Source organism: Artibeus jamaicensis, unplaced genomic scaffold, assembly GCF_021234435.1.
Source record: "Artibeus jamaicensis isolate MK-2021 breed Jamaican fruit bat unplaced genomic scaffold, CSHL_Jam_final contig_387, whole genome shotgun sequence".
In the NCBI taxonomy this organism is placed as follows: domain Eukaryota; kingdom Metazoa; phylum Chordata; class Mammalia; order Chiroptera; family Phyllostomidae; genus Artibeus; species Artibeus jamaicensis.
This window is the reverse complement of record NW_026521812.1, coordinates 5,670,847-5,696,867: the sequence shown is the minus strand read 5'-3', so window position 1 is coordinate 5,696,867 and position 26,021 is coordinate 5,670,847. Positions and strand designations below refer to the sequence as shown.

Sequence of the window (26,021 nt, the reverse complement as noted above, 5' to 3'; positions counted from 1 at the left end):
AGATGTATGGTTATCCGGTGGTCTAGCTTGGTTTAAGGACAGACTAAGATAAAAGTAGCACAGAATTGGCCTGGAACAAATGACGAATGTTGGGGTTGGGTGATATGTACCAGGAGGTTCATTAAACTGCTCTGTCTATTCTTCTCTTGGGTGTGTTTGAATCCTCTATTAAAAAATCTTAAACAAGCCTAAAACAGCAGTTCTTAATATACAGGCTCAGCTGACCTATTGAGAGATTTCAGTGACTCAATGACCCTCCTGAAATTATGTACAAAGTGTGTGGGCATGTGTTCATTTTATTTTCCTGTGGAGGAGGTCCAAATTTCTGATTAGATGCTTAGGAGTCAGTTTTGCTAAAGTAAGAGCAGTTGGAGTAAATAGCTTTCCTAACCTTTCCTGAGGATTATTTCTTGTATCTGATGGTTATAATAGAAATTGGGAAATAAAGATATTATGGCTAAGATCTGTTACACAAACTTGAAGTACAAATGAGACTTGCTAAAGCACCAGGGTTCTTGAAATCATTGTGATTGTAGAGTTCGTGACGGAGAAACCTAAGTCTTATGGAAAAACAGAGCTGGGATTGTAGAATTGAAGGTAGAAATTAAACACTGGAAGCTGTTATAATATGCTGTATGCTTATTAAAACAACATAATAGAAGCAAAACATTAAATAAATCAAGTGAAAGTGACATTTTATAAATCTTAAATGAGTAAGTATGGGCATTATAAAATGGATTTCCATTTACCATTTTTAACAGGAGAAACTTATTCATGATCTCCCATTGGGAATGCTTTTAAGTTCATTTGCTTTGCTGCTAATAATTTGCATTCTAAAAAGCTCTCCTCCTCTCTGCCTCCCACTGCCTAGTTTGTCTCATTCTGAGTCCAAATGTTCAAGACCTTTTAAATTGTGTCACTAGAAGTTGTTGATTTCCACCTCCCAAACCTGCAATGTTCTAGAGACAAATAGAATGAATTGACACTTGTGAAGAATGTTTCAATGCCCTCTCTTAGAATAGAGTCAGTCTTGTGATGAATTTCTTTCTGAACTTCCAGTATATTACATGTGTTTCATTAGAAAACTTCTACTCTGTTTTCTGCTTTGTCTTGTTTGATTTTATAAGTTAGTGATTTTAAATAAATTAACAAAAGTTTGAAAGGACAGCTGTGATAATGGTACGATGATGATGATTACTTGTGCCAGGCACTTCTCTATGTGTTTTCCATATGTTAACACATGCAATTCTCACATCAGCTCTCAAAGGTGGTGCCAGGAAAATCATGTGAAACTTAGCAATGAGTCAAAGAGATCAGTGGGTGTCTTCCCAGGGCATTCCTGGGCTGGCAACTTTGATTGATTTTTCTATTGCCTGACAGACTGCTTAACAACTCAACAGAGGCAGAGGTTAACTTGTAGATTTCTGTTGAGATACAAATAATTTCTGTTCAGTTGATGAGCTGGGGGGTGAATAGCGATAATCCCAAAAGCTGTGATTCATTGTCGTCTTGCACATTAACCAGCAACATCATGCAAACATCCTTTTGTTTAATTGAACAGAAATGCCTACCTTCTCAAATGTCCTTTGGACCAGTTTTAACATCTAATGGTTCCTTCATTAACTAATGAGTTAAAACTTTTGACACTTTTTTTTTTTTTTACCTTTTGGAAATCATACTCTAACCCTAGGTCATATTGCACTATAGCTTTTAATGGTTGTGTATTATTCTACTGTAAGGACTAAAATCAATTTACTCAACTAATTCTCCCGTTGTTGGATATTGAGGTTGCTTCCAACATTTTTCCCTCTAGGAAAATGCTATATTAAATATTTTGTGGCTAAACATTTGCATTGTATTCAATCCTAACAATGCAAATGAAATTTCTGGGTCAAAACTATTCATATTTTAAAGACTTTTGGTGGACATTGCTCAGTTGCTCTTCAGAAAGTTCATCCAATTTATACTTCCATGGAATATAAAAATACCCACTTTCATTCCTCAGATCCCTTTTTTCCCTAATGATTCTCAGTAGTAGTGATTCATACATGTAACACAAAAGGAGGAGTTGATGAAAATATAGAAGAAAAATTTTGAGGAAAGAGAACTTTGAGTGGGGAATAATTTGCTACATTTACATACTTAGAGCAGATTATATGATTCGAGACTCAGCTGAGTAGGGTTGACAGTATTTAAGTTATTTCCTAACTAATTTAACTAATATGCTTGCATTGCTACCTAATTCTGCTTTGTATAAAGAAACGGCAATGGATTATTTGCAGACAGAACCAAATTCTTTTCCTCTCTCTCACCCCCATTCGTTCCTTCTTTCCTTTCTTCTTATTGTTCAGAAACATATCTGAATAGTCTATAAAGCATAAGTGGCTAATTAAAGCCACATATTTCTATGCCATAAAGCATGACAATACTAGTTTCAATGAGGAAAATATTCACAATTACTTATCAGAATCCCAGAATCCAGGGAGCAGTGCTCCGTCTCACCAGATCTCTAACCTGATGTTTGAAAAAACACCCCATCATGCTGTTCCAGGAAATGCATGTTATTCTTCTTTTGTGTGTTTACTGAATTTCCGCTTAAAGCACTTAACTCTTTTTAGCCCTTAATCGTGTTCCAGGTTTTCATAGCCATTAAGATAAACAACAAAAGGGTTCCCAAAGTCATTGACCTTAGTGCTCAAATATCCAGATGTTGGGGATGTTTATCAGAAATGTTCCCTAAGAGCCAGACCGCTTTGGCACAGGTTATGGGTGTTAGAAAGACTTCCTTGGAAATTAGTTCAAGAATATCCTCTTTGGCCCAATGACAAGACCCCAGGTCCCAGATATTAAAGATTTACTTCTAATTGAGACACTGTCAAGATAAAAAGACAAGTCTTAAATGGCAAAGAGTTTGAAGGGTTGAGCTATCCGAGTTTTGGGAAGTGTGAGCGTAACTCGAACACAATTAACAGGTTAGGTCAGTGAGTAGACATGCACTGAGCTTTAGAATTTATACTTCCCCAGCAACTCAAACGTCAAGTACTCTGCACACCTAAGTTCTCATGAGACACATTTTAACTGAAGAAACAGGGGCACAGAAGACTTGATTCCCCAAGCTCGTCTGTCTAATTTCCTTAGGAAATTCATTATCCTTGAAATCTGGCATTCACAGGAATCTGTCTGAGGTGCCACTCCTCACTCCTCTACCTCCAAAGGCCAGCTGGGAGTTCAGCACTTGAGTGATGATGCTGTACCAGGTAGGACAGGCCCTGGGGACCCAGAGAAATCCTCGAGCTGCCGTGGTTTGAGGTCTCCTGGGTTTGCCACTGTAGCTCCAGGCTGAAGTGGAATCATAGGCCAGCCACAGAGGAGAGACTTTAGAGGAGACACAGGGCCAACCCAGACTTCTGAAGGCTTTCTCTGAATGGGATTACATATAATAAATAAGTGCTTATCCTCAGGGTATTGAAAGTACAGTTATTCACCCTCGGGTTAGGTCAGAGTGGGGTTTTCCTCAGTGAAGAGGTGAGAAAAGTTGAGACAGCTTGTCTCAAAAGAAGTTCCTGAGTATGTTTTCTCCTAGGTCAGACATTGGATTTAACTTGACCCCTAGACAGTTGGACAACTACTTAATTGCATGGTTGCTCTATACTATACTATACTATACTATACTATACTATACTATACTATACTATACTATACTATACTGCCTTTCTGGTAATAAACAAGTGGGAAGGATGGAGAATGGGAGTTATATGGTACTTCTCAGACTAGAGTGGTGGGGAGGAGGAGGACTGTGGCCGAGAGGGTGTGGTTAAGATCCCCTGTGAGTCACAGAAAGGCGCTCCAGGTCAGTGAGGGCAGGGGAGGGAGTGTCCCAGATGACCCGTGGAGGCAGCATAACATCTCGGGCAACATGACTGGGAAGGGGTCATCATTTCCAGGCCCTTCTCCAAATGTCTTCTCAACCTTCCGAGATCTGATGTGACAATCAGCAGAAAAGACCAAAGGTGTTCTCTTGTGAATGGGGGTTTGATCCAGAGGACACTCAGGGAGCCCTCTGGAAAACTGTGATATTAAAATAGTCTGAGACCCATTGTTGGCAGATCATGTTACTTTGGATACTGCATGTTGTGGTTCTGAAGTAATAAGACTCAGGGTAGGAGTGGCTTTCTGAATAAATGTACCCTGCCTTTTGAAGAGCCCTTCACCAAACCTCATTTGATTTTTCTACATGCTCCCTGTGTTCTTTGCATTTCTCAGAAACCAATTTCAGAGGTAAACAGTTATCTTTCAACTTCACTGGAGTGTACAAATGTAATGTAATTATATAATTTTTCACTGTTTCCCAATTACTCTTCTTCTTATGCCTCAGATGGCTGAAGGAGCACATTTACTCATGATATTAACAGGTTCATCTAAATCCTAGACACATCAATTTCCAAATAAATTGACATTTATATTCTTTTAATATGATATTGCAAATGTAAGGCTAATATTTATCATGGAAAAAGGAGTTTAAGCACATGGGTCTATTTCCAATTTTCTTTGTTCTCATTACTTCTTAGGCTATTTTATTTGGATATCTCTCAGATTATTGCAGACTCTCTAAGGAAAGTCTTCAGATTTATATATTTTTTGCTGGTAATTTCTAATCCTGGTCAGATGTACCAGGTGATTGAACTATGTGGACTTCATGCTTTGTGTGGCATCACTGGGAATGTGAAGACCAGTGGGTATATCTCTCATACCAGTTGAAAACAAGCACTCATAAAGTTGTTTTAAAATGTATATATTTAGCTATAACCTCATAAGGTCTGGAAAAAGCTGTTCAAATTGTTAGGTGGGTTGTACAGCTGAACGCCAACAACAACAATAATAGTTCTGTGCCCCAGAGGTTGAAAAAACGCTGCGTGCGTTTTCTCGTTCAATTCATGCATCATGAGGTGGAGATTCTGATGAGGAAACTGAGGGCTTTATCTGTGTCACACAGCTAGTAAGGAGCAGATGGAAAGTTTAGAACTAGGTTTCTGGTAGCAATGCCTTATATCCCCAGAAAGGCTTCTTAGCCAGATTTAGAATAATAAACATATCAATGTAGCCATACCTTTTCTTAAGATTTATTAGATTTCATTATTTGATTTTCAAAATGTTTTATTTCCTAACTAACAATTTTGTCTATATAAATTATATGATGTTTAGCATCAGGAAAGTAGGCTGATAAAGGGTACAAGTACTCAACTTGATATCCATAATATTTTTCTTTGATATCCATAACTTTTTTTTAAAAGTTTATAAACTTGTCTTCGCAATGTACCCAAATTCTAATTTATGGGTATAACAACATGATTTAGAAACTGAAACTACACTTCTGTCTACTTACCACTTAATCTTTTAATCTGATTCCTGGGCTTTCCTATGGTATAACCATCTTTGTCTTAGGCCTGCTTCCTTCCTGGGTAACTTCATGCAAGTCATCAGAATTTTTTTATAAGCCTTTGAAATAAAACCTGGTTCAAAGTCCCTCTGACCCTGATGGCTTATTCTCTGAGCCACACCCCAACCGCCTGCAGAAACACGCTCTCTAGGCACTAGGTCTCCTGAATTCATTGTCAGCGCAAAGGTGGTGACAATTTACTCCACCTTTTCTAGCCATTGTATTATTTCATTCTGGATATCTATGCATCTTCTTCAGCGTTAAAAAGTTGATTGTGCCACTACTTAGTTTGATTTATCAGCAGCCATTTGGATCCCAAATAGCCTCACTTAGAATGAATCAGGGCTCTAATTACTTAATGGGGTTGAATCATATTCTAAATGTATGTGTTTTTATTCCTAGTTTTGGTCCAGAAATAGAATTTGATATTCTGAAGAATAATGCTACCTCAGCCAGTGTTCAGTACACAACACACCTACCATTAGGGTTTCTTTGGCTGCTTTGAAGTTCTGTGGATTGCACATCTTTGATTTTGCTTTCAAGTAAGTGTCCTATCAAGATGTGTCCTCATAATATTGAATCAAGTAGCCATTGAAGAAATTCAAAAGATGACCCTTTGACTTTTTAATTTCATATTATTGTCTTGCAATAACATATAATTTAAAGAAAAGAAAACTCACGGGGGAGTCTATTAGAATTGAACCTCATGTTCCTTGCAACTTCCCCAAGGCCAAATTTCAACCTACGTTGTTTTCATAATAATGCAGCTGATTTCACATAACTTCTGTCGCTATGGTGACAGTAAGATAATGATAGCTGGAATAACTGATAGTGTTTTTCTAACTTGTCTTCTGGAATGCATAGCAGGTGTGGAAGTGGCAGCAAAGCAATTACTAAAAGGGAGACGTCAGCGAGCCCATCGGGGAGGCATTGTCTCTTCTCTGAATCCAGAAAGACAAGGGCCCTGGCCAGCCATTCCCCCCAAGTTCCTGCTCAAGTGCCGGGCCTTTCTCTGTTTCACTGCCTGAATTCCTTGAGATGAAATCCAAAGAATGACAATAAACATTTAGGAAGAACATGATGGAAGGAAAGAAAGGATGGAGAGATGAAAGCATAAGTAGCAACGTTGTCACTTCACATGATCTGCATTGCAGTAAGCCCTAGGATGGGGGAGGGAGAGGTAGTGGGGATTGCGATTGCATCAGGTGTAAATGCGGAGAAAGGGAGGAAGGCATGGAGGTGTGGCTTGCCATCATCTGGGTCATTAACACAGCCTGGGATTTCTAAGTTTCAAAGCACTGGCATGGTAATCTATGTGTACCTCTGGCTGTGCAGCACGGATAAAAATATGGAAGGGTACAGGTTACATGTAAGTGGCTCCCATGGATTACCTCAGACATGAGGCAAGGAGAGGATAGAAGGCAAGTGGGAACCAAGAAAAAAATAAGATGAAGCACATATGTGAATAGGGTCATGCTCAGCGCAAACAATCCCTTGGCACTTGCTGAAAAGGGTTTTGCCTGGCACATTAAGTGAGGGACTGATGTGGACCAGAAGACAGTATGTAAGCTGTTTTGTGCTGCCCAATTACTCAATTCCAGATTCTTTACTTATAGTCTTCTTATGCTTTTTGGGGGGTAGGGCAGGGGAGAATAGTTTAGAATAATCTGCCAAGGTAGCAGAATAAGCATCATACCTAAGGGTAAAAAAGGGAAAAAAAACCAGCATGATTTCAGGTGCTTCCAATATTCCTCTGTTTCAATTATAGATAGTAAGTAATTTTACCTAGAATTTTTTTTACCTAGAATTTGCCTATAATTTTAGCTAGAATTAAGCAATGGACAATAAATAGGTTTCCAAACACGGACAACTCCTTTCCATTGGTTGTCACTATCTAGTGTGCCATTCTAATGATTTCCTACTGTCTATCAAACCGTCACAGAACTTAGTGGCTTAAAACAGCAATTACGACTCTTGGCTTCTGTAAGTCGGGAATTCAGGAAGGGCCGAGCTTGGTGATTCTGGCTCAGGGTCTTCCGTGTGGAACGGTTAGGCAGAGATTGAGACAGTGCGGGTCTGGAGCAGATGGGGACTGAGAAGGCATTTCTCTCTCTTAAGTATATACATACACATATACACACATACCATATACATAATTCACATATATAGTTCTATATAACTATACATATATATTAATTTTTATATATAAATGATCACTCTTGCAGGTGAGTGTGTGTATATATATATATCTTCAAGAGTGGTCATTTGAGCTAAGAAGGCAGAAGCTGCATCATCTTTGATGACCTAACTTTGGAAGTCCAGCAAAGCTGCTTCTGCTACATTCTATTGGTTACAAGTGAGCTACAAATCTGCCCAGACTCAAGAGGAGGGGGATTAGACTCCACATCTTGGTGAGGGAGCAATAAGGTTCTAGAAAGCTTATAGCATGGGAAATGCTGTTGCGGCCATCTTTGAGAAATGCCACCTGCAACAGGTGCTTCATTGAGAAGGATTTACAGGTCATGGCACATGGGCATACTGCAGGTGTGTGTGGCGGGGGGTGATGAGTGACAGGAACCTGTGTCATATATTTGCTTCCCCTGCATTATGCACTTTCTTTTCTTTAGCCCCTTTATAAAATGAAAGTGCCCCTGCTAATAATAATCACATATTATTTTCTTCTTTGACAGAACAAAATCAGCAAACAAAAAACAAAACAGAACACCATCATCCCTCCTCAGAATCCAGGCTGACTTAGAGAATGGAGCGTAGGAAGAGTATGTGGAAAAGGATTTGGAAAAAATAGCCAAAAGCTGGCTCCACATGATGTCATGGGCACCTGCAGTGTAAGGGCTAAAAAATGCACAGAATGTCTGTGTGTTTGTTGGATGGAGATTGTAGTGGAGGTAAATTCCTTAGACAGAAAAAAAAGGAATGAAATTTGAAAAATGTTTTTAAAAGCTTCAGTCTGGCAAAAGGAAATATTTTTAAAGAGTCAAAAGACAATCCAACAGGCTGGGAAGAAATGTTTGCAATACACATAACAAAGGATTATATTTCAAAGTGCTTCTAGCAAATGTGCCAGCAAATTATAAATAATCCAACAGAAAATGACCCAAGGATATCAACAGGCAGTCCACAGAAAAGAAACAGAAAATGTTTAATAAATATGAACCTTTGTAATGTGGGAAAATTAAATTAAAACAAAAAGGAGCTACCACTTTTAACCACTAGATTCTAAAATTAAAAATAATGGTAATGTCAAATGCTGGCTGAGGTATGAGGAACTCACATGTATTGTTGGTATGATTAATTGCCATAATTTATACCTAAGTAATCTGGCATTTTTTAAATTAATTTTATTTAGTTATTTTTCAAGTACAGTTTTTTGTCTATTTCTCCCATCCCAGCCCCCCCACCCCATGCTCCCCACCTCCCTCCCATTTCCACCCCCCTTAGTTCTCGTCCCTGTGTCCTTCCTATTTGTTCCTCCAGATGATCCCGTTGGCATTTTTATTAAAGTTGAAAATGCTGGGGGGAAGGAGGTACAAGGGGACTAAATGGTCATGGAAAAACTACAATAAAGATTAAATTAAAAAAAAAAGAAACTGCATATATCTTTAAAATAGCAATGTACACCTTTGAAAATATATTTAACAGAAAAAATTGCAAATGGATGTATATTAAATGTATATATTTACACATGAATGTATATATTAAAAAATGAGCCCTGGCTGGTGTGGCTCAGTGGACTGGGCGCTGGCCTGGGAAGCAAAAAGTCACCTGTTCAATTCTGGGCTAGGGCACATGCCTGGATTGAGAGCCATGTCCCGGTTAGGGGCATGTGAGAGACAAACAATTGATGTTTCTCTCATACATCATCGTTTTTCTCTCTTTCTCCTGACCTTATGCTCTCTAAAACTTTGAAGAAAAACTATTATGGCAATTTTTGTATTTACAAAAACTAGGAAAAAAATTGAAGGTCTGCCAATTGGTAGTGATTAAAATTTTAAGTTACAGACTTTTAGTTTATAGAATACTATATAGTCAAGTAAAATAATGAGGTATATTTCTGCAGATTGTTTTAGATATGTATTAGTACATAATAAAGAATAATATGTATATATAAGAAATAATATGTATATATAAGCACTATGGTTGATAATATAAATATAATAATATAAAGAAAATGATAAATATATGCAAATACACTTTTTCTTTTTTTAAGTTTTTCCTCCTTTTATATTTCACATTTTTTTTATTGTTGTTCAAGTACAGTTGTCTCCATTTCCCCCCAACCATTCCTCCTACCCCAACCATCCCCACCTCCCACCCTCAGTCCTATCCCCTTTGGTTTTGTCTGTGTCTATTTCTTAAATTAAGGAAATATTGCAGGACTCATTTGAAATTGTTAGTAGGATAACAGAATTGTTACACCCTTTTGAGGCAAGACGGGAGGCAAAACGCTTTTACTTCATAAACATCTTTATCTTTGGAAACATTTCGCAGCCACAGTTTGCTGTTGGATCCAAATGACTAAAGCGAAAGGAAAGGCCACTGCTTGGCTAGCCAAGCTCCTGTTATAAATAAATACCCGCTGATTAATAAATAAATATCTTGGATCCATCCTCCCACCTCTGCAAGTCTGTTTTCTGCTTAGAGGCACCCTGGGATTTCTACAGTTAAGTACCCCCTTTTTTAGGTTATAGGGATAATACTTTTTGTTCTTCCCATAAAGAAGGTGATTCCAGCAAATCGAGTTTCTATTTTGATAATTCGGGCCTACATAGTATCATCAAAATAATTATAGGAAAAGAAGCCCCACCAAACAAATGACTGTAAATGTCTCTAGTGCATCTTTATTCAGTGAGAGCATCAAACATTACAACACAGATTTTCTAACTTCACTCAGTTCTTGGCCCCAATTGACTAGAAAATTCTCGTTTCATTACAATTGCAGATCTTTATTGCTTTTCATTATGGAACATTTTCCATAAGGAGTAGGACTTTTTTGAGAAAGACATTTTCTGGAGTGACTTAAAATATTACAGCACCCCATCCTTTTGAAAATCAAATCTGAACAAAATTCAAGCACTTGAATACATTAAAACTTAGTGTCCTGCTTTGGAGGACTTCATGGTCGGCCCAACAACACTTACAATGTACTGAGTAAAACTCTATGGTATATATATTGTCTGGTACAACAATAGCCTGATTTTTTCACGAGATAAAATTCACATGATTATCTGTACTTGAACTTGGGTCAAGTCACTAACTACATGCATTCTCAAGAGAGAAGAGAAGCAGCGTCTTCTTCAACATCATCACCTCTCCCTTACACATCCAAAGCTCCTACTACTGATATCTCTACACTATTACTCACACAGCAAACAGGAGCAGGATCTCCTCTGCAGATGACGTATGAACCTGTGCCTCATCTCCCCAGCTGCTCTGTGAAGGCCGCACACCCACTAGACAAAGAAAGGTCCCACGGACTTCTGCTTTCCCAGCTCCTATCGACCTGTTCTGGTCTGAATACGGCCCTGGAAGGCCATGCCCTTCAGGAAGGAGCATTATTCTCCCTCCTGCAGATGGACTGGGAGGGTTATGCAGGCACGGTAGTGATGCCTGCACAGCAGAGGCAGGAACATCTTGGATGGTTTCGAGGGTGTTTGGAAATTTGATAAAATAAGAGGGGTTTTGTGTAGATAGGAAATTTTCCCAGGGGACAGGGTTGCAATTCAGAAAGTCTTGTCATCTGCCAGAAGGATGACATGTGCAGCCATCCCGTGACAGTGACAGGTGACAGTAGGAGGTTCAGAGCAGAGGGAGGGGACCATAGCAAACTGCACGTTTTTCTCTGGGGACAGACATTTTTCAGAGAGATCGAGACTCAGATCCTCCTTCAATTCTGTGTAATTAGGGAGGGAGAGAGAACACAGAAACCAAATTGACTCGGTTTCCATGATAAGATCCAGACTTTGAAAGATTACCGGAAGCCTGGCAATGTTGGCACACTGGCATTTGGTGTCACATAATCAGGAAGTGGCCGTTGCAATGAGACCAGCCTAAAATAGAAGAGGAGCTGGGCACAGTTCAGGTGCCCGACAAAGCGGGGGAAAAAACCAACCCAGACCTGATCAGGTAAAAGATAAATCCTTTAATGAGTCATATCTGACTAATGATTTTACTGACTCCTAATGAGGAGGGATTGAAAGTTAATGGAAAAACCACAGGATATTTAATTTGCAGTTTCAATATATTAGCGAATGTGTTCATGCCTCAGTTATTTCTTAAATAAGCTTTGTGTAATTCTGGCGTTTATGTGTGTGTGTGGAATTAGCATTTGTATCTCCCTCCACAGGTATAGACCTAATGGAGGCTGTTTCAGCCGAGAGGGTCCTGGAGGTACTGGACCCCCTGTAGAAAATCCAGTTGTGCCCACGGGTAGAGTAACAGAACAAATGCTGGCCTCCCCCGCGTGGCTGCTCTGCCCATGCTCCTCTCAGGTGTGGTCATTACCTGGCTCCCTCGGCCATTCTCCGCCTGGGTTCGTAGGTCAGCAGAGGTAGGGAAGTGACAAAGTCACAGACTGGTATTAGCTAGACCATAAGAGCTGGTAATTGAAGAAATAAGCCATAAAGTTCAATTCAAATCACATTTATATGCTCTCTACAGCCAAGTTTTAAAATCTTGTTATTAATTACAGATGCATATTCATTAGTAGGTCAGCATCAGGACCCAATTATTGGCCTCCTATATAAAAACCTCAGATAAATCTGACACAGGTGGTCTATGGCCCACAATCTTGAAACACTGCTTTAAGGAAACTCGTTCCTGAGCTGAGGGATTTGCAGGTTTATTAAAGAACAAGCCATTGAAATTCCAGGCAGACCTTTCCAGTCGGTGTGCAGAAACGAGCCGAGACACAGGGGTTGTCGATATGCAGATTTGGGGCCCAGCTGGCCTGTCACTCTCCAGGCTGCGGTGAGCATTTTCCACACCTCACGGCCATTTCCTTCTTGGAGATGTCAGATCAGACTGCTATAAATATGGGAAGGGGAGAGAGGAGGCTTTTTCTTGCGGATTAAAAAGAATACCTCAAGTTCAGCTTTTCTACCAAACTAAGTCGGTCAATAAGAATAAAAGCTAAAATAGGCAGAAAAGGGCACGACTGTACAGTAAAAAGAGGCTCCGGGAAAAATGAAGTCAGCAAAATGCATTGTAGGGGAAGAGGGGCCAGCCTTCTGGACGCAGGGCCCATCCGAGGGCACACAAGAATGTCTGCTCCGTGCAGGGAGTTCTTATTTTAGCCCCGTGAGTTAGCAACATAAACAAGTACTGGCCTAGAGCATTAATTTTTTTCCAAGTGTATACTTAAACAACCGAAAAAATTGTCTTTGGCGTGCTTGCAGAAATAAGAAATCTGAGTTCTTCTGAAGAGACAATGAAAGGACCCAGGGCAGGATACTTCTCCTTTCATCGAGTTTCCCTCAATGAGAATGAAGATTTATCTTTCTCGACCTCTAGGTCTATGATGGTTGTTTTTACATTGGGGTGTCCCCCGCAAAATGTGTTTCAAAACTGATTTTAAAGTTCTTCTCCTACCTCCTTCTAATATCATCAATGATAAGGCCAACTCTTGACAGCTATTTAACTTGGACCTGGCTTAGTGGAATCTCACAGATGATCTAAACGTGAGCTGTCTTGATGTGGTAACAGTCAATCTTGGTTTGACGCATCTCCTCCATTCGCCCTTTGATGAGGATGCTGATAAGCCATGAGGAACAAGACACAACTAAATGATGTAGGTGGGGGATCGGTGAATAAGATACAAAATACTAAAAAATGCTCTGGTTCCTGACCTTGAGGACCTTAATGATCTGCTGAAGGCACCACCCTGTCCCCCCACCTCACACTTACATGGAGCCAGTTCATTGCTGGGTATATGCACTAGACCCTTACTAAAGATAGCCTGGAAGTCAATAGGTGCTCTATCACTATTAAGTAATAATAGTATTGATATCCACCTTTTAAAAGAATCCACCTCATCTCAATAATGTGTTTAAAGTCAGTTCTCCTTTTTGGAGTGAGAGAGGGTCCAAGTGTACTTCAGGACAGCCAGCAACTCCATGCCACCCCTTATTCTTGGGTCATGTCAGCTGTTTGTGCACAGAGCCTCTATGTTAGGTGACTGTGGAAAGAACTTGGGAGGTGAGAGGAGGGTAAAGAGAAGGAGGAGAAATAGAGACTAAAAAGCCCTCTATTTCAGGGGGGAAATACCTGTGTTAAAAGCAAAACAGTTTCTGCCAATTAATGGGTTTTGATCATTTCACTTTGTTTACTTCCTGGAGCCTCAGGTTTCTCACCTGCGGCATGAGAACAATATCTACTTTGATGTTTGCCCTAAGGAGCAAATGAAATAATTAGGGTTGCTAGATTTAGCAAATGAAAAATAATGTGAATACAAGTATGCCCATGCTATATATTTAGAACATGGTAATACTAAAAGTTATTTGTTATTTATCTGAAATTCAAACTTACTTGGTGTCCTGTGTTTTTTTTCCTGGCATCCCTAGAAACAATATATGATAATAGCAGCCTTTGTTGAGTGCCTTTCATGTGCCAGGCACTGCTGGGCCCTTCAATGGCATTGGTCATCATTCTAACAGCAGCTGAAGGCAGTTATTACTAATCTCATTTTTCATCTAGGTTGTGGAAGTTTTCCAAAGTGAAATAGCCAGGAAATAGCAGTGAAGATTCCAATCCACTACATCATGCTATTCTTTGGTTGGTGAAAGCACTTTGACTTTGGAGAGCACCCAAGTATTTATTATGACAAATGATCTCTCTGTTTATTACTCCTATCCTGGGTACAGCAAAAGGGACTAGAGAGGAAATGGGAGCGTGGAGATTAAAAGGTGCCATCAAGTGTAAAAGTCTGTGTTTATTCCTCAACTTCCAGGATGATGCTCTCTTGTCGGGAACTTTGTGTTTCTAGAGACACCAAGGAAAGTGCACCAGATGGCATGGTTGACTGCCAAGCCCATGCCAGAGCAGAGATTATTGACTAAATTAGTTATGTAATCAACTGTATTCATATTTTTACCTCTTCAGTAACCTTTCAAATAACTCGAATCCCAAGTGAGATTTGTGTGTGTCTCTCTCTTACACACACACACACCACATACCCTAACAAACATTTTGTAGCAACACATTTAACACAAAAAGATATATACATCAGAATAGCTTCCTACAGGGGACCAGTAGAAAGGGAACTGGCTATGAGAACAAAATAATAAACAAACAAACAAATGATCTCATTAATTTGTTAACAGCACAAAGAAGAAAATCTGTTATATGATTGGCTGATGATGATGCGCTACAAACTGAGAAGGAATAATTCAACCACTCTCACGTGACATCCAAGAGTAAAATGTACACCCGTAATGTCTGATCCTCTGCTTCTCTAATCCAAAAAGCTCCTTTGTTTGTTTCCCAGGCTTCTCTGTCCTCAGCGGTTGGGCATTGCATGTGGAGGGTGACCAAAGGCAGGGGGCAGTGGAGGCCTGCTCTGCAGGGAAATTCTCACAGGGACTGAGGCCAAGGTAGATCCCTACCTGGGGGTTAGAAGGGGGAGCCAGGCTAAGCCTCCAGCCAGCACAAGGCAGATGCGGGCGATGGAGAGCCAGGAAGGAGAACCAAGACATGGCAAGCCCTCTCACAGGGCAAGTCGCAGGCGCTGTGTTTCTGTGGTGGGGTTCTGAGGAGGCCACGCGGGTGGCACCTCAAACTCAACTGCACATGCTTTTAACCGCCACTGGGAGATGATGGGAAAGGCTTTTCCTTTTAATGCAACTTCGTAGTTCATAGTGCTAAAATTTATGCAAAATATTAAATGCAATTTGCTTATACTAAAAATGGTTCAGAGTGTGATTTTAATATGGTCCATGTGTGAACAATGGACTTAAGCTCCAAACAGGGAATAATTATTTCCTTATTTGGTGTTTTTAAATCTTAATTTTTTTTCACTTTAAAAATGGATTGGTAGTAGCGAACAGTGCAAATATTTAACAAATAAATATTGTAGAGTAGATTTTTTTGAACAGCATGAGTGAGAAAATTGTGGATTTAAATTTAATTTGAATCCGTAATGAATTCAAGGTACCATTCCCTGGAGAGTTGTGTAGATGATGATAAAAAGTCTTAGCATATTTGATATGTCCTAAGGGTATATCATAAAGTCAGTGAGTATCTGAGAAAGAAACTAACAATATTTCTAGTAAATATGTTGGGTATTTTTTATATCACACTTCAAGAAGAAATTTAGAAATAGGACTTTTGCTCTAAGTGCATAGATAAAAATTATTTGAGCGAGGGCTCAGCAAAATTAACAGTGTTTTCATTTGGTACAGAGGTGTTATCTTTGATCGCAGCCTGCTTAGCTCTCTTGCGCTGTATTTATAAAGCTCCCCAGCTGACCTTGGGTGGATGGTTAGATTATTTCTGCCTTCTTAGCCACGTGATGATGAGCCCTGGCCGGTTGAAATGGCTCACTATGGCAGAATGCCTTCTCATCACCTAAAAGAATCCTACCTAATGGCAAATTATAAAATCTCTGGGTAGCTCCTAGCTGAAATTGTTTGATTTCTCCACATAAACCCTTCTTTTAAAGCAGCCTGCTATCTCAGAGGAGGTCCTAGGCACGTAAAAAATCTGGGTCACTCCTCATGCATTACAGAAAGAAGTCTGTGCAGACCAAGGCCTCAGGACCCCCCACCTGCAGCTGTGAGGGAAGTGTGTGAGTTTGGAAATAAAGGTGGTGGGAGCCCCCTCAGCAGCTTTCAAACCCCAACGCTCGGCATAAGACAACCAAATACTGGAAACTGGGAAAGGGAATACCCTAGAACAAATATGGCCTTTGTGTAAATATATTATTGGAATGCTAATCACATTCAAATTAATAATGAGGATTTGAATTTTGAGGAAAGCATGACAAAGGAATTGGGTTACATGGGAGGATGATTGAAATGCAGCAAATAATTTTTTTCTATTGACCATTCCGAAGGAACAATCACATTAACCTCTTTTTGATTAAAAAATGTCACTGATGTTTATTAGAGCAAAGGTTGTTAACAACAATTACTTCTGATTGCTCAAGGATTCAAGTGACAGAAGGTAGGAGGTTCACTTCTCAGTTTATCAACGTCACACACAAACTTGAAGACTTTCTTGGTATTTTTACTGTCTTTATATTTTCAGTATTTTCTAAATACTTTGAAATCAACACATCGTATTACGAGGCAGTGCAGAGTGACAGGTCAGAGCAGGCGCTAGACCTACAGTCACAGTTTTAAATCTTGACTGCTCAAATGGCTGATCCACGCAGTCTCCCTCAATCCCCCCAATCCCTTGCACCCTTCAGAGAAGCTTGGCCAGCTCCCACCTGCCAGCATCTGCAACTCTGGGCCTTATTATCACTGAGTCTGCCCTGCTTATGAATGCAGCAAGCCTGGGGGGAATCCTTGACCGATGACTTGAAAGTTAGCTTTCAGTATCCTTCAAATGGCAACAAGGGAACTCTGGGAAAAGCCCATCGTGTTTTGTACTTTTCCCCAGATTTCCCTTGTCACCCTCACTTTAGTAATTTGCATAATGGTGCCTCTGTAAGTGGCTACCTTCTCTTTCCTGAACCACTTTCCACTTTTCCTTGCTAGGGCTTCTTGCACTTCCCAGTTATCTGTTTGCATCTGAATGCTTGTGCCAGGCTCTGCTTCTGGGGGAACTTAACTAAGACAAATAGCAACTATATATCCTGGTCGCTAATCAGTGTTTCCAGATCAGCCTTTTCCCCTGAGTTCCTGGCTCAGACATCTAACTTCCTGGTTGTATCTCCTTCCAAATGCTGACAAACAGTTTGAGCTTAACAGGGGATAGTGGAACGTTTTCCACCTCGTCACCCTGTTTCTCTCCCTGCTCTTCCCTGTGGGTTCCCATGGTACGGTGTGCGGAATCAGAATTCTCGCTGCGGAGTGCAAAGTCATCATCATCTCACTTGCTCACTGCTCTGGCCCATCTTCTTCACTCCTGCCTTGCTCTAGCCTCTAGGGCACTTGGTGACTTTCAGATTCCCAAACATGGCATCCTTTTTCCTTTCACCAGCCCTGTTCTTGTGCTGTCACAAACTCTAGGCCTCAGCTTAGAAGCCACCTCTTCTGAGAGACCTTCCCTGGCCATCCTGTCTGAAGAGAGACCCTTCTGGTAGTCAGGCTCCCAAACATCATCTTTAATGATCTTAATAGCACTTAGCATCCCGGAGATGACCTTGCCTGTTCACTCCCATTTGTGTCTTCAGTTTTCTCCACTGTAACACGTGTAACACGAACCAGGGGTGTCACTCTTGCTCCCGTCACTGCCAGCGGTGAGGCGGTGCTGGCCCTGCGTAGTGTGTAGGGCAGTGCTTGTTTGCAGTCCTTGGAGGGAGACTTTTAAACATATTATACGACACTTGTAACTTCTGCCAGTATGTTCCAATTTCTATTACCTGTCCCTCTCTTTCAAAATTGACATATCTCTATAGAAAATGTAATTGGAATTTTTTATATTTTGACATCAGCTGTTTTTAGGAATATTTCATAAACTGTTTTTTGACAATCCTTATGTTTCTTTCATGTAAGCATTCTGAAATGCTTTTCATATTAAAATGCCCTCATGCGAGGGCTTCAGTGTAGGTTTTTGAATTTCACCAAACACATTTTTCTAGACTTGTTACTCTTAAAATAATATAACCTTCATAGTACATAGGGAATGACTCAGAATTATTATGTAATTAATAATTATTATGTAATTTATATTAGATTTTCTATTTATTTCAGAAGAAAAATAAATGTGTTCCAAAAAAATTAAAAAGTGCTAATGGCCATTATTTTCAGTTTATTAGTTCAGTTTTATCACTTCGGCAGAGAAGGAGTGAGCGCAACTCTGCGGCCCTTTATCTCATTCTGTTGCTGCTTTTCTAAAGATGACTTTGAGTGACCGACCTTTCAGAACACTCAGTGGCTTCTAAAATGGAAATATTTTAGAAGATAACGTGAAATGAATCTGAAATCATTATCTGTGACTTAGTTTAGAAACTAGTCAGGGTCACTTAATAAACAGCAGGCTAAAAATGTTTCAGCAACTTTCTGTTCAAGGTGAAGGAAGATTTCAGCTGGACTCATTCTGGAGAACCTGGCACATGGCAGACACTCAACGAACCTCTCTAAGATTTTGGAGAAGGGTGGGCAGGACAATTTGTTGGGTTTTCTCTAAATGGGAAAGACTAGGGGAGGGGGAAAAGGAAAGGAAGAGACGTGCAGAAAGAAGGTGGTAGGCGGGGACGCCGGGAGGTGGGAGTGGCCATGCCCGCCAAAGGGTTGAAAACATTGTTAAGACTTGTGGTGACTACTCTCCCACTCAAAGTTGTTTGTAAAATGGTTTGACATTGGCTTTTCAGATAATCAAAAATAGGTCAAACATTTTGTTTCCAGGAAGATGGAGTGAACCTATTTCCCCCTATTCCTCCTGCTAAGTACAACTAAAAGCATTAATATAAAAAACACACATAAGCAGACTCTCAAAGGTGAGAGAAGAAGGCAGACTGCCTAGGGACCTCAGGGCACAAGGCATGATAGATCCATTGGTGATTTTTTTAAATTTGTATTTAGCGTTATTTATCACAAATTAAGAGTTGAAGAAGCCATCACCTCAAAACACCCATGAGTGTAAACCAAAAAGAAAAAAAAGCCCTAACAAAGGCCTGCTCTCTCTAGCCAGGGTACGAGAAGAGGAGTATCCTAGCAAAGCAGAAAATTTTAGACCCAAATCACTGCACTCCAGCCTCACCCCCGAGCATCCAGCAGGTGGAGTGGGAGGCCTGGACTCTGTCTACCCTGCTTAGGCTCTCAGACTCAGATGCAGATTGCCCTGCCAAAATGGTGTCCAACAATGCTGATTAGGGAACCGGGATTTTTCACTCGTCTTAGTAACAAAGCCCCAGTGCCCGTAATATCAGTGAAGACTGTGTGGAGAGCTGAGACTTCTACCCAACCTAGGATTGAAGAGGTGCCCCACCCCTTCCTGTTAGAATGGTGGCAGAGGACACTTGGTGACAAGGAGTGACAAGGCCACCCCCTTTCCTGTGGTGTCAGTGGGTGTCAGAGCAGGAATGATGCAGTAATAGCAGGAACTTGGTAAATGTTATTCTGTTGCTCTCCCACACCCCTAACCTCTCTTAATGAGAAGGCCAAGAGCGCTCATGGTCAAATGTAAAATCCTTCGGACCGGACTAGCTAAGCCCTGTCCCCAAATGCCAGATGATCCATTCCACTCTCTAATTTCTTTGCTGTTAAAATGCTCCCCCCCCCCCGCCTGCCCCGGCTTTAGTTAATTCTTTGGCAGACATTGTTTCTTGCTGTGGGGACAATTTTTGCACTGTGGTTAAATTTACAGGTTAATTTCTGGAGTCACAGTCTAGATATAGATTCTGGGTCCACAGTTAGGTGGTAATTTACTGTTTTTCCGAGGCTCACCTTCCTCATCTGTGTTACAGGATACAACTATCAACTACACCCACTAAGGTTGCTGTCCTGATGAATGAGTCAGTATGTTCAAAGAGTTTAGAGCTGTGCCTGGCCTAGGGAAAGCACCCATAGCAGACTGTGGTTATTTGTTGAATATAGATATGTGGATCACCTTGTCTCTTGGGGGATGTCCTAGGAGCCACCTTGTCTCAACAGTTTACTTTAGCCCCTGATCTTCAAGCAGTCTCTGCCCTCCACTCTTGCCTTCCCCATCCTTCACCTCACATTCCTCCACTGGAGTAGTCTTTCTTGATATATTGGTAGGTGAGCACTTTCAAAGTTAGTTTGAATTAGGTACAGATATAATGCACTAGGGTTCTCCAGAGAAATGAAACCAATAGAATACTCAAACACACACACACATACAGAATTTTTTAAGGAATTGGCTCCTGCTAAAGTGGAGGCTGACAAACCTGAAATCTGAGGGGCAAGCCAGTAGATTAGAAATTTAAAAAGTTTGGGTTACAGTCTTGAATCCAAAATCTACTGGCTGGAAACTCTATGTTGAAGTATTTCTTCCTCAGGAAATCTCAGTCTTTGCCCTTATGGACTTCAGTGGATTGGATAAGGCCCACCCACATTATGAAGAGTAATCTGCTCCACTCAGAGTTTACCTGTTTAAATGTTAATCACATCTAAAAGATACCTTCACAGCAGTATCTAGATGGTGTTGGACCAAACAACTGGGCTCTATAGCCCAGCCAAATAACACATAAAAGTAACTGTCACATTTAGAGAAACTAATTTTACACTTATTAAAGCTATACACCTATTATTTTGTGAGTTGAGATCAATTGTTACTTGCAATTCTTCCAAACGGGACAACTTACTTGGGGGCATAGTAAACTTTCCAAAATTAGAATAGTAGAATAAGTGATTCATTTCTGTAAACAGAATTTTATGGACTATCAGTACTATTATTATCTTTCAGAATGTTGGCTGCCTGACTCTGCTGGCCCCAGGTCAGGTCTGCTGGCTGACTTCAGATGATGGAGAGTCCTGCAGAGGGTGGGGTCAGCCCTGCAGCCTTCTGGGTGCATTACAAAGACTTGCTCGGGGATTTTCTTTTGCCGCACATAAATGCTTTGTCTACTTCGGTTTCGATGGAGCCAATTTTCATTTCTTCAGGTATGCTACATATTTAAATTTATTTAGTGATGATTTAATGGCATTTACAGATCAGCATCCTGGGCATGTCCCCAAGCTCGCTTGGCCTGTAACCGGCTCTGTTACAGAAATCCAGGGTGGCAAGTCTGACTAAAGCACGAGGAAAGGCAACTCTTGCCTAAGGGTTGATTTGTCCTTTTTCTTAGAAGAAGCACCTCTGAACCTGAGCCCAGTTACACACATGGAAGTGGAAAACCTTAGGCTTCTGGCCCTGGCAGAGGGAGCCCAACTCCTGGTCTGGGTGGAGGAGAGTGATTTGGTTAGCCAATTTGGACGGAGACTCTGAGAAACAATACTTTATTCCCCACCTGCCCCTTAGACATTGAAAAACCTTTAATAATATGAATTAAGTAGTTTTAGTGAAAATTTATAGTGATAAAAATCATAAAAAACTAAATCACAAGGGAATACAGTGTGCGGCAAAAGTAGGTTTACAGTTGTGAGTATGCAAAACAGAGTTTATTCTTGTATCATTATTTATTAATTACTGTGTAATTGTCCATATGAACAACTGTAAACCTACTTTGGCCTCATCTTATATAAATGCATTAATTTTATTGTACATCAGAGTGTTTTCATAGCTAATTAATAGAGTTGGAAGGGGGTTAGAGTCACCTAATCCAGATCCTTTGTTCTTAGAGAATGAAGTCAGGCCTAGAAAGGTGCTGCGTATGCCAGTTAATTAATTAATTGCTAGACATTAATTTGCCAGTTAACTCGATAATTGCCAATCCAAGACAAAAACCATGCAGCATGGCTTCCAGCCCCAGGACTCCTGCTATCGAATTCCATGTGAAATTATTCTTCAATATTTTTAGCTTTTTTCTTTATTCCTCTAAGAAACAAGTTTATAAGAATGCAGATTTGCTTTAAACTATACAACTTTTGATGGAGGGCGGGAACCCACAAACAGAAGAATTCATGTTTGTGTTTGCATAACACCTTCTTCTCCAAATGCATTTATTCTCACAGCTCCCATTGGGTCCCTAGACTGCCTCAACCAACACTGAGGTCTGAGGCTCTGCCCCCAGACTGGTTGGTTCAACAAAGCAGCCGCTGTGTGCTGAGCAGCACGCTACACAGTGGGATTACAGAGGTAAGTAAGAAGTGATTTTACCCCAAAGGAACTGTTTATTTGGGAAAAAAGCACATGTAATCAGTTATACAACAAAGATGGTACCATAAGTGCTATGATAGTGGAACAATACAAAGAGGGGACCCTAGACTTTAAATGAAAACCTTGTGCCTTCTAGGGTGCCTTTTGCAAAAGTACCCTTTGAAAGGTCTAAGAGGATGAGAGTAGTTTATTGTGCAACAAATGGAGAGGCCTCAGGCATGGGAGGGTCCCTGGGGAAGTGGGCGGAGCATGGTGGGTGCGAACACAGGAAGAAGTTGGTGAGGCAGGAGAAGAGGGTTGAGGGGGAGCGTGGGAAGGGTTCTACATGCTGGGGAGAGCTTTTACCACCAAGGGTTTTACCATGAAGGGAAAACCACAGAGACTTTCCAAAAGAGAGGATGCGATTCGACACAGATTTATTTTTCTGAAATATATGGATGATTCTTGGTTAGTTCATTTAGAAAGAAGATAAAATACTCCTTCTATGATATTTGTTGTTGGGATCAAATAGTGCATATGAAAGCAGTTGGCAAATTACACAGCAAGATATAGATGTGAAATATCTATTCCTGTCACATGACAAAGTCAGATGGTGAAATAATGTGTGAATAGATATTCTTGTGTGAATAAATATTGGGCAGACAACACACTTCTGAGCATCCGTAGCATTTTGAGATCCAACCCTGAGGATATTTCCACCAGATTCCGCAAGTACATCACAAACAATACATCGCTAATGCCTGTCTCAAAATTGCCTCAACAAAACTGTACGTGTGACTTTAAATTAGGGTCCTTACAAAAAAATAGATTAGAAACTACTTCATCATTTGCTTAAAAACCTTTCAAGAATTTTGGCCATTAAATAACTTATTTTTTTTAATGTGAGTAAATTAATTATTAATCAATCATCATACATTATGATTATAATCATTAATCAATTAATACAAATTAAGGAAGCAAGAGAAGATGAACACCAAGATTCATATACTAGAAAGTTCCCTGCAATGTTACTTATAATAAGGAAAAATCAGAAATAACTTAAATGTCTCTCAATGGTAGTAAAAATTAAATTATGCCTTGTTTACATAGTGGAATATTTTGTAACTATCAAGATTATGATTTCAAAAACTAATGCTATGACAGAGTGTTCAAAATATTAAGTGAAAAAAATTGTAGGGTATATCATTTGCTCCATATCTGGGGAAAAATCATTGTAGTTTCTCCTCCCCAAATAGAAAAGAATGAATATAAATGCAATATTTAATTTTTTTGCATTAAATCATTGTAAAAGAAAAATTTTAATATTATATATTTTTTATTTTTAGAGAGAGAGGTATGGAGGGAGAAAGAGAGGGAGAGAAACATCAGTCAGTTGCCTCTTTCGCATGCCCCAGCTGGGGACTGGCCTGCAACCAGGCATGTGCCCTGACGAGAAATTGAACCATAGACTTTCTTTGCAGGACAGTGCTCAACCAGCTGAGTGATGCTGGTGAGGGCTATAAAAGATTTTTGTTATTAAATTTTTTTTCAAAACTTAAAAAATTGTTATTAACTATATAGTGAGGAAAAACTAATGTTTTTAAAAGATCTATATTGTCATTTTGTGCTAAAAATTATTATTCTTGATTTATCCTTCTGTAGTTTGTGCTTTTACATTTTTGATGGAGTCTTTTGCTCCAGCCATTAGTGTCAGTCTGGGGGATTTTACTCCATTAATTGTAGGTTTCTGAGTTCCTCAACCGTCTTTTCTCTGAGAAAAATTTTAAATGTTATTTCTGCACATAAAGAGCTTACAATTTGTGCAAGGGTGAGACAATTCAGGGAACAATCGGGACATAGGAATCATAATAATTTCTTAAGATTAATAGTGACTTTCCAAATTAGTACATCACTTCGATTTGATAGAGGCAGAAAATGAGGCGAAGAGAGAACAAGATCCCAGTATCAACAAGGACCCAGGTTTCCTGGTGCTCTAAAGATGCAGGCTATTACTCAGAATCCAAGAGGAGACCAAAGTCAGCCTCCATGAAAGGGTTAAAGGAAGCAGGGCTGGTTAGTCCCTTAGGTTATGACTCTTCTTCAGCAGGCAGTGAGTCTGGGGGGCCCTTCAGCCACTGAGACCACTGATGGCATCCCACTGGCTACAGTTAGGTCTGTGGTGTCAGACACTAGACATATCTATGTGTATCACTTCTACAAAGATAAACCTAGTGTTCAATCAGGCTGTGAATTAGGATGCTTTCAGTTGCCCATGACAGAAACCCATCCCAAACCACAGCAAAATAAATACATTAGAAGTAGGGGAAGAATCCACTGACATGACTGGGAAGTCACGGCTTTAAGACTGGCAGGTTCTAGGAGCGCAGACGTTGTCGTCAGGGCTCTGGCTGCACCTTTCTATCTCTTCAACTCTCTGCTCGGCTTCATTCTTCAGGCAGGTGTGCACCAGGTACTAGGCAATATGGCTGCCAGAAATCAAGGCTTATACCCTACTGTTTAGAAACTCCCTGGAGATGTTTCTCTAGAAAGTTCTAGCAGACAAATCCCTGGGAAGACCCTCATATTCCCCAGGGTCTGCTATGTGCCCGTCCCTGAGCCAGTCACTGACTCTCGTTGGAGATTTAGTCCCATCCTAACCACCCGAAAAGTATTCCCCTTGGTAAAGAGGTGTCCTATCAATAGAAGAAAAGTTGGCAGAAGGGGAGGGGATGCTCACCAGGTCTCCACTGTGAGAGGCAGTGCCAATGACCCAAGTATTAGAATTAACCATGCAATACAGAGGTAAATACAAAAGGAGAGAAGGGAATAATAAGCCTGCTAGCGCAGTTCTCCCAGAGCAAATCAGTGATGACACATACTCGGGTTATGTAAAATTCTGTTAATAATAGACTAAATAAAGCCTAATTGGTCAGTAAGCCTCCTTGAAAGAAAACTCACTCTATACTCACAGTGGCGACTCAGTTCTCGACATGTGCTTTTAGGGACAATTGCAGTGATGAGCCCAGTCCAACTTGCCACTATGAGAAATGAGGTATTCTTTTTTGAACAAACACTTAGATTGGAGCCTAAAAGGCAGAGTTGTAATAGAAACATCACTTTAGATAATGACTTTAGAGACTGTTCACTCACATGGTTATGAAGATTTTAATTAGGAAGCAACATTTCTGAAAAAATGGAGGAACAGAACCCCAACATCACCTATATGTGAGAGTGAACTCTCTTATCACGAATGTGGTAGGGTGAAGAATTTATCACAACAGTAATTCTTCCTGACATTTGTATAACGCTTTACACTGTCAAATATTAACTCAATTAATCTCGATAACATTCCCAGGGAGCAGACATTATTATAATCACTACATTTTATGGATAAGAACACTGAGGCACAGAGAGGCCACACAGCTACTGAGAATTTGAGAGGTTGACTTGGATTCTCCCACTGATGGTGTTCCGTACATGTAACAAGGAGAACACATGTTTGGTGAGAGAGAACAGAGTTTCACTCCTGTCTCTACCACCTACTGTGTAACTACGGCCTTGAGGCTGCAGTGGGGAGAAAGAGCGGCCACACCCTGTCCCCTGGAAATGCCCAATAGGAAAAATCTGCTGATGGGAAAGGGAAGTAAAAGCACAGCCTGCACCTTCTGGCCTGAAGAGTTAAAACGGGAAATGGAAGCAG

At 40.3% G+C, this 26,021-nt stretch overlaps 1 long non-coding RNA gene across 1 annotated transcript in view; it reads left to right on the top strand.

Annotated features, from left to right (window-relative positions):
- LOC128627353 (uncharacterized) overlaps positions 1–23,752 on the top strand; it is a 36,324-nt gene extending 12,572 nt beyond the window's left edge. Inside the window, exons 2-4 of the long non-coding RNA XR_008391527.1 lie at positions 20,990–21,186; positions 22,198–22,321; positions 23,668–23,752. This is a non-coding gene — a long non-coding RNA (uncharacterized LOC128627353). The remainder of the gene's footprint in view (positions 1–20,989; positions 21,187–22,197; positions 22,322–23,667) is intronic.
- The last annotated feature ends 2,269 nt before the right edge of the window (positions 23,753–26,021 follow it).